At 43.3% G+C, this 14,775-nt stretch overlaps 1 long non-coding RNA gene across 1 annotated transcript in view; it reads left to right on the top strand.

Moving 5' to 3' along the window:
- LOC141098575 (uncharacterized) overlaps nucleotides 1–14,775 on the top strand; it is a 105,487-nt gene that overhangs the window by 77,992 nt on the left and 12,720 nt on the right. The window contains exon 2 of the long non-coding RNA XR_012234289.1: nucleotides 7,449–7,623. This is a non-coding gene — a long non-coding RNA (uncharacterized lncRNA). The remainder of the gene's footprint in view (nucleotides 1–7,448; nucleotides 7,624–14,775) is intronic.

Below are 14,775 nucleotides of genomic sequence, written 5' to 3'. Positions count from 1 at the left end.
TGAAAATTATATCCCGCATTTACTCACATCTCATCTCTCCGAATGTACATTCTAAACCCTCATTTATACACTCGTGGGAAATTGAACTTAATATCACGTTTACAGAGGATCAAATATCTAAAATGCTGTCAAATGCTCGGGGTTTTTCCAGATGTGTACTTTTGCAGGAGAATTCTTATAAAATATTAACTAGGTGGCATTTAACTCCAGCTAAGTTGTTCCAGTTAGGCCTCGTGGATAATGATGATTGTTGGCGATGCCTCAATCCTAGAGGACATCATACGCATATATTCTGGGAATGTCCTAGATTGCGAGTTTTTTGGGAGGGAGTTGAGCAAGTTCTCAAAAAATTAGGATTAATAAAGGTTGATCTTAGAGCCACGGAAGCTCTCCTTTCATGCCCGTCAAAAGATTTTTTACCAAAAAAACATGGGCTTCTTCCACTGATGTTGAGTGCGGCGAGACAGTTGATAGCTACCCATTGGAAGGATGTAGCTCCTCCCACGTTGGGAGAATGGTATGCGAAAATAAATCAGATTTATCGTTTAGAGGAGCTGTCTAGCTGGGAAATTTATAATCATAGAGCTTTCGTGTCGACTTGGGCCCCTTGGAATAGGTACTTAGAAGACAACCCTCTTTAGGAACATTTTAGAGTTTCTTGTTTTTTTAAGTTCTACTGAATTAGGTGGCTTCTGTTTTGGGGCTCCTAGCCTCACTACCCCATATTAGATAGCCCAATTGTAATACTTGGAGATGCGTTATTTTCTGAAGTGCACCCATTCAATGATTGTGCTCATGTTGTCAACCACATGTTGTTATTGTTAATGTTGTTGATATTGTATATGAATATGTACCCTTTTCCCCTTCCCTTTCTTTTTTCCTTTCCTCCCCTACCTATTTTTTCCTTATTTTCTCCTCCCTTCTCGCCCTAAACCAGACACTATTTAATATGTCGCCAACTGTACCTGAGAATTGGTGTTGTGTTTAATGGTGATGTTCAAAACTTCAAAAAAATTTTTAAAATAAAGAATTTACAAAATGCAAAGATTGAAAAAAAAAAAAAAAAAAAAAAAAAAAAAGATATCTTTGTGACTGTGAATGATTTCCATAATTCCAGGACTTTTGCATCTTGCTGTTACAATTTCCATGTTGAGGGTGTATTTATTTAAATGTAAATATTGTTAACACTGGTAAATCAGCGCCTCCTGGACTCGTCCCCCGCAGATTTGCATAACGTGAGCAGTAATTTAAACTTTATGTTGCAGTTACTGAAGGATCGCAAAAGTACAAAAAAAAATGGGCTTGTTAGAATATAAAAAAGGGTGAAATAGAGAAATGTGGGGAGTCTATTGGGACTAGAACAGGTTCCTTTAAAGCATTTTACTATAATATGTAATCACTTGATTGCCCAAAAACTGCATCTTACTACTCACAGGCTATTTAGAGGCTCATGTACATGACAGACTTGGGGGGACCTTTGTTAAACCTCCTTCTGCCAAGCAACTCATCAACACCCTTCAATCTCTTCCTGCCGGTGGCGAATGGATTGCAAAGGCAGCCTGTGCTTGCTGAATAATGTCCATAATCCGACATAGCTCCAATCCTGACAACTCTGGCTTCTAGGTAAAGTTCAGTTCATGAACCCATGCCATTTTCGCACCATACATCTACAGTAATCTGCGAGAATTTCTATCCACCATCACTGAAGATGGATGGAGCAGGGAATCAAAGAGTTAAATACGTTCAGCTGATGACATATTGCTATGATTTGTCTCCACTTTATCATCAATGGTGGTCTGTTCTCTTGGAACCCTACCAATCCTGGGAAAAACAAATGGATGCATCGCTGCTTAGCCCTGTGTCACTTTCCTAGTTTTCACCTGCACAGGGGCACTTCTGGCCAGTCGTGGACACGGACATAAGAGGGCCACTGTGCAATAACAGTGTACAGCTGAGCCCTTTGCAATCCAGTAAATGTGTCTGTGACAGAAGCTGTTTGCTGGTTTGGAGGTTGAAGTGGGCACCCTAACCCCTTCAGCTCCTGTGCGACTGCCCAGGTTGCACGATTGGTATGTCTGTTTCTGCTTCTGGACAACTGGCTATGCAGAGAACTGCAGCACAGCCATAGAAAATGAATAGAGGCCACACTGCAATCTTCAGAACTGTGCCGAGGAAAATTGGTGAAGAGGATGCAGCACTGTGACTTTGTTGCATCCTCTTCATTCTTAGGATTAATGGTCCCAGAGGTCAGACCGCTAATGCTACGCACCGTAATAGGCAATCACTTTATATGGTTTGATACCCCTTCATTAAGGATGCATCTGGCAACTTGTCTTTTTTCCTATATGACTGGTAGAATTGTAATTACAGCCCTGGACTGATGATCAGTAAGATAAATAATACAGGTATTTTACAGTTGTGGCCAAAAGTATTGACACCCCTGCAATTCTGTCAGATAATACTCAGTTTCTTCCTGATAATGATTGCAAACACAAATTCTTTGGTATTATTATCTTCATTTAATTTGTCTTAAATGAAAAAACACAAAAAGAATTGTCCTAAAGCCAAATTGGATATAATTCCACACCAAACATAAAAAAAAGAGGGTGGACAAAAGTATTGGCACTGTTCGAAAAATCATGTGATGCTTCTCTAATTTGTGTAATTAACAGCACCTGTAACTTACCTGTGGCACCTAACAGGTGTTGGCAATAACTAAATCACACTTGCAGCCAGTTGACATGGATTAAAGTTGACTCAACCTCTGTCCTGTGTTCTTGTGTGTACCACATTGAGCATGGAGAAAAGAAAGAAGACCAAAGAACTGTCTGAGGACTTGAGAAACCAAATTGTGAGGAAGCATGAGCAATCTCAAGGCTACAAGTCCATCTCCAAAGACCTGAATGTTCCTGTGTCTACCGTGCGCAGTGTCATCAAGAAGTTTAAAGCCCATGGCACTGTGGCTAACTTCCCTAGATATGGACGGAAAAGAAAAATTGACAAGAGATTTCAACGCAAGATTGTGCGGATGTTGGATAAAGAATCTCGACTAACATCCAAACAAGTTCAAGCTGCCCTGCAGTCCGAGGGTACAACAGTGTCAACCCGTACTATCCGTCGGCGTCTGAATGAAAAGGGACTGTATGGTAGGAGACCAAGGAAGACCCCACTTCTTACCCCGAGATATAAAAAAACCAGGCTGGAGTTTGCCAAAACTTACCTGAAAAAGCCTAAAACGTTTTGGAAGAATGTTCTCTGGTCAGATGAGACAAAAGTAGAGCTTTTTGGGCAAAGGCATCAACATAGAGTTTACAAGAGAAAAAAAGAGGCATTCAAAGAAAAGAACACGGTCCCTACAGTCAAACATGGCGGAGGTTCCCTGATGTTTTGGGGTTGCTTTGCTGCCTTTGGCACTGGACTGCTTGACCGTGTGCATGGCATTATGAAGTCTGAAGACTACCAACAAATTTTGCAGCATAATGTAGGGCCCAGTGTGAGAAAGCTGGGTCTCCCTCAGAGGTCATGGGTCTTCCAGCAGGACAATGACCCAAAACACACTTCAAAAAGCACTGAAAAATGGTTTGAGAGAAAGCACTGGAGACTTCTAAGGTGGCCAGCAATGAGTCCAGACCTGAATCCCATAGAACACCTGTGGAGAGATCTAAAAATGGCAGTTTGGAGAAGGCACCCTTCAAATATCAGGGACCTGGAGCAGTTTGCCAAAGAAGAATGGTCTAAAATTCCAGCAGAGCATTGTAAGAAACTCATTGATGGTTACCGGAAGCGGTTGGTCGCAGTTATTTTGGTTAAAGGTTGTGCAACCAAGTATTAGGCTGAGGGTGCCAATACTTTTGTCTGGCCCATTTTTGGAGTTTTGTGTGAAATGATCAATGTTTTGCTTTTTGCTTCATTCTCTTTTGTGTTTTTTCATTTAAGACAAATTAAATGAAGATAATAATACCAAAGAATTTGTGTTTGCAATCATTTTCAGGAAGAAACTGAGTATTATCTGACAGAATTACAGGGGTGTCAATACTTTTGGCCACAACTGTATATTAAAGTTTTTAAATTTCTTTGTGTCATAAATGGAGTTAGGGTGTGTGCACATGCTGCAGATTCTGGTGCGGATCCTATGGGAAATGGAAACCGCAGTGCAGATGCTGCGGATTTTTCCGTGCTGATTTACTGCGGTTTCTAATCCGCAGAAAGAATTGACATGTCAATTCTTTCAGCGGATTCCGCTGCGGTTTACCATCTCCTCCATTGTAGAGGTGATAAACCGCAGGTCTTTTGACCTGTGGATTTACCTGCAGATTTTGCAAAATCCGCGAGGATCAATTCGCAGCAGAATCCGCAGCGTGTGCACACACCCTTAAGGAGGTTTTACACATAGCGATATCGCAAGCAATATTGCTAAAGCGTCTGACGCAGCAGCGATATTGCTAGCGATATCGCTATGTGTGACACCTCCGACCGGCTCCCCCGCTGTCTGCCGCTGATCGCGCCAGATCGTCCGGGTCCATTTCTCGTTGGGCGCTTCCTGCCGGCGCCGAGGAGCGACGCTTGGACACGGGCGGGAGGATGTCAGCATCGCTGCGTGTGAAAGGTAAGTAACGACCGTTGCTGCGTCGCTACATCGCTAGAGAGATCTGCCAGTTTGGCAGCTCACTAGCGACCATTTAGCGATGCACCAGCGATCCTGACCGGGTCGTATCGTGGTCGGATCGCTGGTGCATAGCTAAATGTAAAGGGGCCTTTAAGTGAGAGTCACACATAGCAATATCGCTGCTGAGTCACAACTTTTGTGACGTAACAGCGATCTCACCAGCGAGATCGCTGTGTGTGACAGCGATCAGCGAGCGGCCCCCCTGCCGTTATCGCTGTAAGAAACCTCTGGACATTTTTCTGGTCGCTGGTCTACCGCTGGCCAGCACGCATCGCTGTGTGTGACAGGCGGGAAACCAGCGATCAGCTGTAAAAAATAGAATTAAAATAAAAAATATTGTTATTCTCACCTTCCGACATCCCGCGCAGCCATCCTGCCTCTCTCCACGCTCCGGTCCCAATGATCCTTTGCACGAATGACCGCGAGACTTCGTGCTCCCGCGAGACCGTGATGTCTCGTGGTCATTCTCGCAAAGGATTACTGGGACCGGAGCGTGTAGAGGCGCAGGATGGCTGCGCGGGAAGTCGGAAGGTGAGAATAACAATATTTTTTATTTTAATTCTATTTTTTACAGGGATGGCAAGCGATGCCGGGCGCTCGGCATCGCTGAGCTGATTGCTGGTGAAGCTGTCTGTGTGACAGCTCACCAGCGATCACATAGCGACTTACCAGCGATCCTGACACCTTGATATCGGTGTCGGTATCGCTGGTAAGTCGCTATGTGTGACTCCAGCTTTACAGTTATTCAGATCAAAGGCTAGGGGCCTTGCAGCTCTGCTTTCACCTCCTGTTGTGAAAAGGTAATTGAAGCAGGTTATCTGATGAAGAGTAGACACGGAGTGTGTATATAGAGTAGAGTAATCAAGGCCGGGACAAGGAGTAGGCACTCGCCTAGGGCGCGACCTTCTGCCTCCTCGATTGGGGCACAAGCACGGAGGTGAGCTGTGTCAGTCACTGACACTGTTTACCCCTCTCTGTCCCGAGCCTCGGCCATCACTCCCTCCATCCACTCAATTGTATTTGCATCTATCATACATGAATACAATTGATGTCAGAGCCAGGCCGTCCGGCAGCTCCCTGCGCTGCTGGGAACTCCAGCAGAATACACACCACTTCCAGTCTGCTACCTTGTTGGAGATGGTGCACACAGGGGATGTCAGATGGCGCAATACAGTGACGTCTCATGCCATCCTGCGTCCATTGATGCACAGGAAGCAAGAGCAGACAGCGACCGTGGTGTACAGGGAGCCGGAAATAGGCGAGTATAAGCCTTTTTTATATATTTTGCCAATGAATGGGGGACATATGGGGCACATATGTGGGGCTGTCTGTGGAGGACATAAGAGGGGCTGGCTATAAGGAACATATGTGGGGCTAGTTGTGAGGGACATACGATCTGCTGGCTGTGGGAGCCATCACAAGAGGATATCACATTATATCAGAGACTGTGGGGAACATTATGCTGGGTGCTGTGGCAGACATTATACCAGAGTTGTGGGAACATCATACTATATACGATATGTGGGTGGAATCATTGTATAGGGGGCTGTGTGTGGTAATTATACTGTAAAGTTAGCTATGTGGGACATCAATACAGTATATTGGGGTTCTGTGGTGGGCATCATAGTCTATATTGGGTGGATGTTGTGGATGTCACACTGTATGACAGCTGTGGTCACCATCATACTGTGTACGGGAACAGTGTGAGGGTGAAGATACAGATTGGAGAGGACAACATGGGTGGGCAGTATCAGTGCATAGTGTGAAAATGGGCACATAATTTATATGGAGAGGGGCAGCATGAAATGGGGGGCTCAATATTGAGTGAGGTTAGCATGTTGGGGGACAATGCGGAGATATAGAGAATGTAAGGGAAAACTAGAGGGGGGGACAGCCATAGTATAGGCTGTGGTTCATAAGGGCAGATGGTGTGGCGGTTATAGTTGATAATAGCAGACAATGTGGCGGGTGTAGCTTATTAAGGCTGACAGTGTGGAGGTCATATACTATAAGAGGCTTATTTTTAAAGGGCACTTTGTCAGAATGTGCTGCAGAAGACCGGAGAAGAGGGAGTCTGCAGAGACGAGCTGTGGATGAGAAAAGTCATCATGGCGTTTGAACAAGTTGAAGACGAAAAGACTATATCAGAGAAAAGATCACCCATAAGGCACCTGGATGTAAATGTGTAATTGTTGCTTGTTACTACTTCTCATCAGTACTGTGGTTTGTGTATGGTCCGTAGTCTGATAAAGACTGATAACGACTACCAGCATCTCCTTACCATTGTTAAGGACATACTGGGAGTTGTAGGTTCATGAGATAAAAATGTATATGGGCCTGACCTACTGTAGAGGGATTCAGCTCATCAGTTTATAATAACGTGACGTCATAGACCTAATGGAAAAAAGAATTATCTGGGTAGAAAGGCCAAATGAGCAATTGTAAGTACACAGTGCTATATAATATGATGGCTGCAACATATTGAGAAAATACAAATTTTGAAGGGGTGGAGGAGGATGTGGAGAGCTGCTTCAAAACAATCATACATATCCGTATCCCTTTAATGGGGCCTGTTTAGAAGACGCAACGAGTGTTGCAGATCTGCCCATACTTCCCGCAGCATTATTCTCCACCAGAAGCTGTTAGGGTTTCCAATTCAATTTAAGACTAATTCGTACTTTAGCCGTTTTATTTCAGTTTTTATTTCTAGGTTTGTTTGTTTTTTATTGTTCCTTCTTTTATAACCTTTTCTAAAGGGAACTGTCACAATTTTTTTGTGTAGGAACAAATACCATAACCTCATCAGTGCCTGTGCTGCCTTCCATAAACTCTGCAGCGAAATGCATGGATGTGGGACTGCTTGTGAGTGCACTTAGCACATTGTCAGCCTATTGTGGGACGAGCAAGTGCAGAAGCGGAGTGCCCCTTTACAGTTGCATCCAAGGCACGTGTTATAAGTGAGTGGTCTTCATGTCAAACTGGTGGTGGCAGTGGCTGGCTTCATGACACTTTGTATGCAAATTATGATATAAACTTTAAAATGGCGTCTAAATATTGACTTACCCTTTTTAGTGTCCAGTAATTGTCCATTCTTGCTTTAGGTTGGTTGATTGCTTGTACAATACCCCGAACTGACATCGCCTTATGCTTCATCATACAGTGTTCAGCTAATACAATTATACAGTACCCATCACTAAACTATGGATTGTGTCCCCATCCTTTGCAGATGCCTTTGCTAAAGTTTGGGCAAGAGGTCTCCCCTTCAGTAGTTACAGGTAGTGATGATTTCACATGAAATACTGTAACTGTGTGGCTCCTAATAATTTTATATATGGATCTTTGATTACCAAGTTAGTGACCTCACTCGTAGAGATGACATAGTGTAATCACAATGACTTTCTTCGGGAAACTAGATTCAAAACAAAAAACATATACACAGAGTGACTGCCAGGGTAATGTCATTCTGCAGTAGTGAAAAGGAGAATAATGAAGAATATACATATAAATTATCCCATGTACCAAAATTCATACTTCTGCGTTCATATGATGAAATGCCAAGCCAAAGGAGCACTACTCCCTTACTTCACTTATTCTAACTTTTTTGGAGGGGAGATTGATTTGATACATTTTACCATTTTTGTTCTTTGCCCAGCCATCCTTTATTACAGAATTTGATTTCTACAGGATTAGACTACCTTTGTTTTCCCTCTGTGTATCTAATATTCTATTTTTCTATTTAAATCCAGCCTGTGTAATGTGCATTCATTTCTTAAAGAGAACCTGTCATCAGGGTTATACATATTAAACTAAAGGCATTGTGCGCTGGTATACTGATCTAATACGTACTTTCAGTGAAGAAATCAGTGGCCTGGTTTTTTTTAAATCATCATTTGAAGTTTTGGTATCTGTTCTTCAGGGTTGGTAGGATCTTTAGCTCTGCTATGCCTCCTCTGCTATCTATCTGCTTACTTAAGTTTCGCACCAGCGCCGTCATTGCACGCGGCTATGTTTGTGCAGATTGAGCTCTTGACGGACTTCAATAAGAGGTCAGCGGTAATGGCGCATGCTCAGATTGATCTTCCAAAATAAAACTGAGGAAAGAAAGAGCGCAATAGGGTCTTATCTGGGTAACAGATGAAATGAATTCAAGGGAATCTACTCACCTTTTCCAAGATAGATTAAAGCATGTAAGTCAATGTCAGCTTGCTGCACGCCCGAGGTTCACGTCCGTGACCACAGATAGAAATCCTTTTGGATAGAATATTTAGGCTTACTGTGCGCTGCTGAGACCAGGATAAAATCACCACATGAGAAACTTTTTAACTCTTTATTCCCAACGCGTTTCAAAGTGGAAAATCACTTCTTCTTCAGGGGATGACATAGACTCTATGTCATCCCCTGAAGAAGTGATTTTCCACTTTGAAACGCGTTGGGAATAAAGAGTTAAAAAGTTTCTCATGTGGTGATTTTATCCTGGTCTCAGCAGCGCACAGTAAGCCTAAATATTCTATCCAAAAGGATTTCAGATTGATCTTCCGGCAGTCTTCGGGAAAATGGTGCTGTGGTGGCGCATGTGCAAATTGAGATCTTGGCTCCATGACGAGCCAAGATTTCAATCTGCACAGATTGATTTGGCAGTCTTCGGGAAAATGGCGTTGTGGTGGCGCATGCGCAGACTGAGATCTCCGCTTAATGACGAGTCAAGATCTTAATCTGCGCAGATTGATCTTTTAGCAGTCTTCGGAAAAAATGCCATTGGTGGTGGCGCATGTGCAGATTGAGATCTTGGCTTGATGTTAAGCCAAGATCTTAATCTGCATAGATTGATCTTCTGTCAGTCTTCGGGAAAATGGCACTAATGGCAGCGCATGCACAGATTTAGATTTGGGCTCGCCATGAAACAGAGATCTCAATCTGTACATACAATACATCACCACCATTTTCCCAAAGACTGCCAAGAGATCAAACTTCGCATGTGCCGTTGCCCGTGCCATTTTATTTAAGCCCATCAAGAGCTTAATCTGCACAAACATCGCCCGCGGCTAGAACAGTGTCTGCACGGAATTTAAATAAGGAAGAAGATACACAACAGAGAGGGCATAGCAGAGTCAAATACCCTATCCACAGTCCCACCCCACAGGTCCACCCAGATGCACGGAGAGCAAAATGTTTAAAGATAATTTTATAGAAACCAGGCTACTGATTTCTTCTCTGAAAGTATGTATTTAATCAGTATACCACTTCCATTGGGGCAATGCCCTTAATGTTCATAACCCTGATTACAGGTTCTCTTCAAAAACAATCTGTCGGATGATTCATCCTGTGGTTTGTATACAAGTGTACAGAGAGAGAACAGTCAATCTAGTAGGAGGAAGCCAGTGGGGACATACTTTGCGACATGTTCACTTAGTCACCTTGTTCCCAGGTCCTGCTTTAAAGCTTGAAACGCGTTGAGAACGCAAGCCTAGTTTTTCTATGCTGGCCTTTTAACCTCACCTTTGAAGTGACTAAGTGAATAAAAGGATTTATGTATTCACTACATCGTGGAGTTGGACATTCCTTTCTTCACTGCTTAAAAGCTGCAGCATTTCAGAGTGAAACATACATATTTTCATTAACAGAGCTGGTCATTAATCCATTCTACCAGTCAGTGTGTCGGGCAGTACGAATCAACTGAGAGGTCCCCTTTAATTTACTTCAATCATAGAAAGCATTGACTAATCAATGACAAATACCATTGCTGTAGGCGCTAAAAAGAGGCTGGGGCCATATTGATCCTGATTATTTAGGAGCATCTGCAACTCGTATGGTTCACTGTATCAGAGCAAATGAATCCGAGGTTGGTCCTATAAAAACAAGAAATTGACAGCATATATTATGTTTAAATATACCATATTCCAATATCTTTTTATATTTATGTCTATCTAGCTTGCAATTTTGTTATTACGGTAGTTGTTAGACAACTCCATTGTGAACTTTCTTGACTACTCATCAGGTTTTTGCTACCTCGTCTGAGAGCTAAATGACCAAAATTGAAAGATATGTGTCAGGAACAAAACACAACAGTATTAGTAAAGTTAAATTTTAATATATGTAATAAAATTATGTAAACAACACAATAGAACAAACTCAGAAAAAGACAGACATAAACCCCTGATGAAGCAATGGCGAAACACGTTGAGTCTAGTGGTGGAGGAGCTGATCATTGCCATGCTTCCTTGACTAAATGTTTTTGTGTGTACCTCTGTATATTTCCCCATGTTTTAATTATTGGACATGACTATATATATATATATATATGTATATATATATATATATATATATATATATATACACACTCACTGGCCACTTTATTAGGTACACCTGTCCAACTGTGTGTTAAGACTTAATTTCTAATCAGCCAATCACATGGCGGCAACTCAGTGCATTTAGGCATGTAGACATGGTCAAGACAATCTCCTGCAGTTCAAACCGAGCATCAGTATGGGGAAGAAAGGTGATTTGAGTGCCTTTGAACGTGGCATGATTGTTGGTGCCAGAAGGGCTGGTCTGAGAATTTCAGAAACTGCTGATCTACTGGGATTTTCACACACAACCATCTCTAGGGTTTACAGAGAATGGTCCGAAAAAGAAAAAAAATCCAGTGAGCGGCAGTTCTGTGGCCGGAAATGCCATGTTGATGCCAGAGGTCAGAGGAGAATGGGCAGACTGGTTCGAGCTGATAGAAAGGCAACAGTGACTCAAACTGCCACCCGTTACAACCAAGGTAGGCAGAAGAGCATCTCTGAACGCACAGTGCGTCGAACTTTGAGGCAGATGGGCTACAGCAGCAGAAGACCACACTGGGTACCACTCCTCTCAGCTAAGAACAGGAAACTGAGGCTACAATTTGCACAAGCTCATCGAAATTGGACAGTAGAAGATTGGAAAAACGTTGCCTGGTCTGATGAGTCTCGATTTCTGCTGCGACATTCGGATGGTAGGGTCAGAATTTGGTGTAAACAACATGAAAGCATGGATCCATCCTGCCTTGTATCAACGGTTCAGGCTGGTGGTGGTGGTGGTGTCATGGTGTGGGGAATTTTTTCTGGGCACTCTTTGGGCCCCTTGGTACCAATTGAGCATCGTTGCAACGCCACAGCCTACCTGAGTATTGTTGCTGACCATGTCCATCCCTTTATGACCACAATGTACCCAACATCTGATGGCTACTTTCAGCAGGATAATGCGCCATGTCATAAAGCTCGAATCATCTCAGATTGGTTTCTTGAACATGACAATGAGTTTACTGTACTCAAATGGCCTCCTCAGTCACCAGATCTCAATCCAATAGAGCATCTTTGGGATGTGGTGGAACGGGAGATTCGCATCAGGGATGTGCAGCCGACAAATCTGCGCCAACTGTGTGATGCCATCATGTCAATATGGTCCAAAATCTCTGAGGAATGCTTCCAGCACCTTGTTGAATCTCTGCCACGAAGAATTGAGGCAGTTCTGAAGGCAAAAGGGGGTCCAACCCCTTACTAGCATGGTGTACCTAATAAAGTGGCCAGTGAGTGTATATACACTTTGATATTATATACCAGAAGGGGAATTATCTATGAGCTGTTAAATTGATTGAATACAAAGTTTCATGTACATACATACAGGTATTACCAGGATTAACCAGTTGACACATTATGTCATTGCATGGTTGCCTGCGAGTGGTGTAATCATGTACACATGTACTTGTGGAACTCTTTTTTTATTCGCTCACCCATTAATATTTAGTTATCCACCTTTTTTGGTATTTGTTCTATTGTATTGTATTCTATTTTGGAAGTGCATTGAGCAGCAAGGTGGTGTGCTGGTAAAAGGGGAAAAAAAAAAAAAAATCTTTTAAATCTTCTGCCTGAGCGAGTGTGAACGAGGTGAGTGTGACCTGAGCATAAGTGCGAACTGTGGTAAGTGTGAGACTTGAGATTCAGTGAAGAGGTGTTTGGAAAACCTATAACAAATACCTGTGTGAGTTGCTGAATTGTAGGTTGCTGAGTGCTTTCTACCTGTCCAATTTTTGGGGGGGCTTGGGGGCTTGTTTAACCTATTTTTTTTTTCTCTAATCTTTAATCTCTTATTTTACTATCTGTGTTTTTAAGGGTTAACTATATTGCATTTAAATCTTGAGGTGTAACTATATTCACAAGGGGTTAATTAAGGGTGGGAGTTCATAATTAAGAGTTTATAAGGGGCAGCTGGTTGGGGCTTAACTCCTTTTGGAAGAGCATTGAGGAGCAGGGTGGTGTGCTGGTAAAAGGGGAAAAAAAAAAAATCTTTTAAATCTGCCTGAGCGAGTGTGAACGAGCTGAGTGTGACCTGAGCATAAGTGCGAACTGTGGTAAGTGTGTGACTTGAGATTCAGTCACTTTGGATTCAGGGAGTTTCCAAGGGAGGTATTACTGAATAGCTGTTATATTTTATTAATACTTTTTATTTATTTTTGCTTATCTTATTGTCTTTTGCAATCCCCATTAGGATGTACTCCACTATTGCCAATGCCATCCAGTGCACGTCTTGCCGCATGTATGAAACACTTGAACAGCCGGTCGAGGGTGCATACTGCTGTGCAAGATGTGAGCACGTTGTGCATTTGGAAGCCCAGATACTGGATCTAAATGTGCAGCTGGCAACACTGAGATGCATAGACAATATGGAAAGGAGTCTTCTGCTCACTGAGCAGACGCTCAATGGGATAGATGAGGGGGGGATGCTAGGTTGAAGCTGCAGGACAATGCTGGGTGACAGTTAGAAGGCGGGGTAGAGGGAAGAGCACCAGGGAGGCTAGTCCTGATCTGGCACACCCCAATAAGTTTGCCAAGTTGGCAGATGAGGGGAGTGTCAGTGCAGGAGTAGCACTGCTGCAGCAAGGCATGTCCTCTGAAAGCCGGAGGAGTGTCTTCTCCAGTAAGAGGGGAAATAGGAGAGCAGGGCAGGTCAGACAGGTTCTGGTAGTGGGAGACTCAGTTATTAGGGGAACAGATAGGGCAATCTGTCACAAAGACAGGGATCGTCGAACGGTGTGCTGCCTACCTGGCGCTTGAGTCCGACACATCGCTGATCGGGTTGACAGATTACTGGGAGGGGCTGGTGAGGATCCAGCGGTCATGGTGCACATTGGCACAAATGACAAAGTTAGAGGTAGGTGGAAGGTCCTTAAAGAGGATTTCAGGGAATTAGGCTGTAAGCTTAAAGCAAGGACCTCCAAGGTGGTATTTTCGGAAATACTTCCTGTACCACGTGCCATGCCAGAGAGGCAATGGGAGATTAGGGAGGTTAATAAGTGGCTCAGGAATTGGTGTAGGAAGGAGGGGTTTGGGTTCCTGCAGAACTGGGCCGACTTCTCAGTTGGCTACAGGCTCTACGCTAGGGACAGGCTGCACCTCAATGGGGAGGGTGCAGCTGTGCTGGGGGAGAAAATGGCTAGAAGGTTGGAGGAGTGTTTAACCTAGGGACGGGGGAGGGTATTCCTTTTATAGGAAGGGAAGACAGTGCAGATAGAGACCTGGGCACAAATAATGACATTGGGGGTGGGGGTGGCATGGGGGGTGGGGTTAGAACAGTTAATAATATAAGAAAGAATAGAGGTACAGAGAGATACATAAAGTGCATGTATACTAATGCCAGAAGCCTCGCTAACAAGATGGAGGAATTGGAGTTAATGTTGTTGGAACATAATTATGAAATGATGGGGATATCTGAGACATGGCTGGACGAGAGCCACGACTGGGCGGTTAATTTACAGGGCTATAGTCTGTTCAGAAATGACCGTCCGTACTAATAAGCGAGGGGTAGGCGTGTGTTTATATGTAAAATCATCCTTAAAACCCATCCTGCGTGATAATATATATGAATCTAATGAAAATGTAGAGTCCCTGTGGGTGGAGATAAGGGGAGGGGGGAAAATAATAAATTACTGATAGGGGTTTGTTATAAGTCTCCAAAAATAATGGAAGCAACAGAGAATATCCTCATAAAGCAAAGAGATGAAGCTGCGACGCAAGGAGAAGTCATTATTATGGGGGACTTCAACTACTCTGAAATACATTGGGGAACTGAAACCTGCAGTTCCAGCA

This window comes from Dendrobates tinctorius, unplaced genomic scaffold, assembly GCF_039654945.1.
Source record: "Dendrobates tinctorius isolate UK_male_01 unplaced genomic scaffold, ASM3965494v1 ptg000010l, whole genome shotgun sequence".
Taxonomy (NCBI): domain Eukaryota; kingdom Metazoa; phylum Chordata; class Amphibia; order Anura; family Dendrobatidae; genus Dendrobates; species Dendrobates tinctorius.
This window is presented reverse-complemented; position numbering and strand designations above follow the sequence as displayed.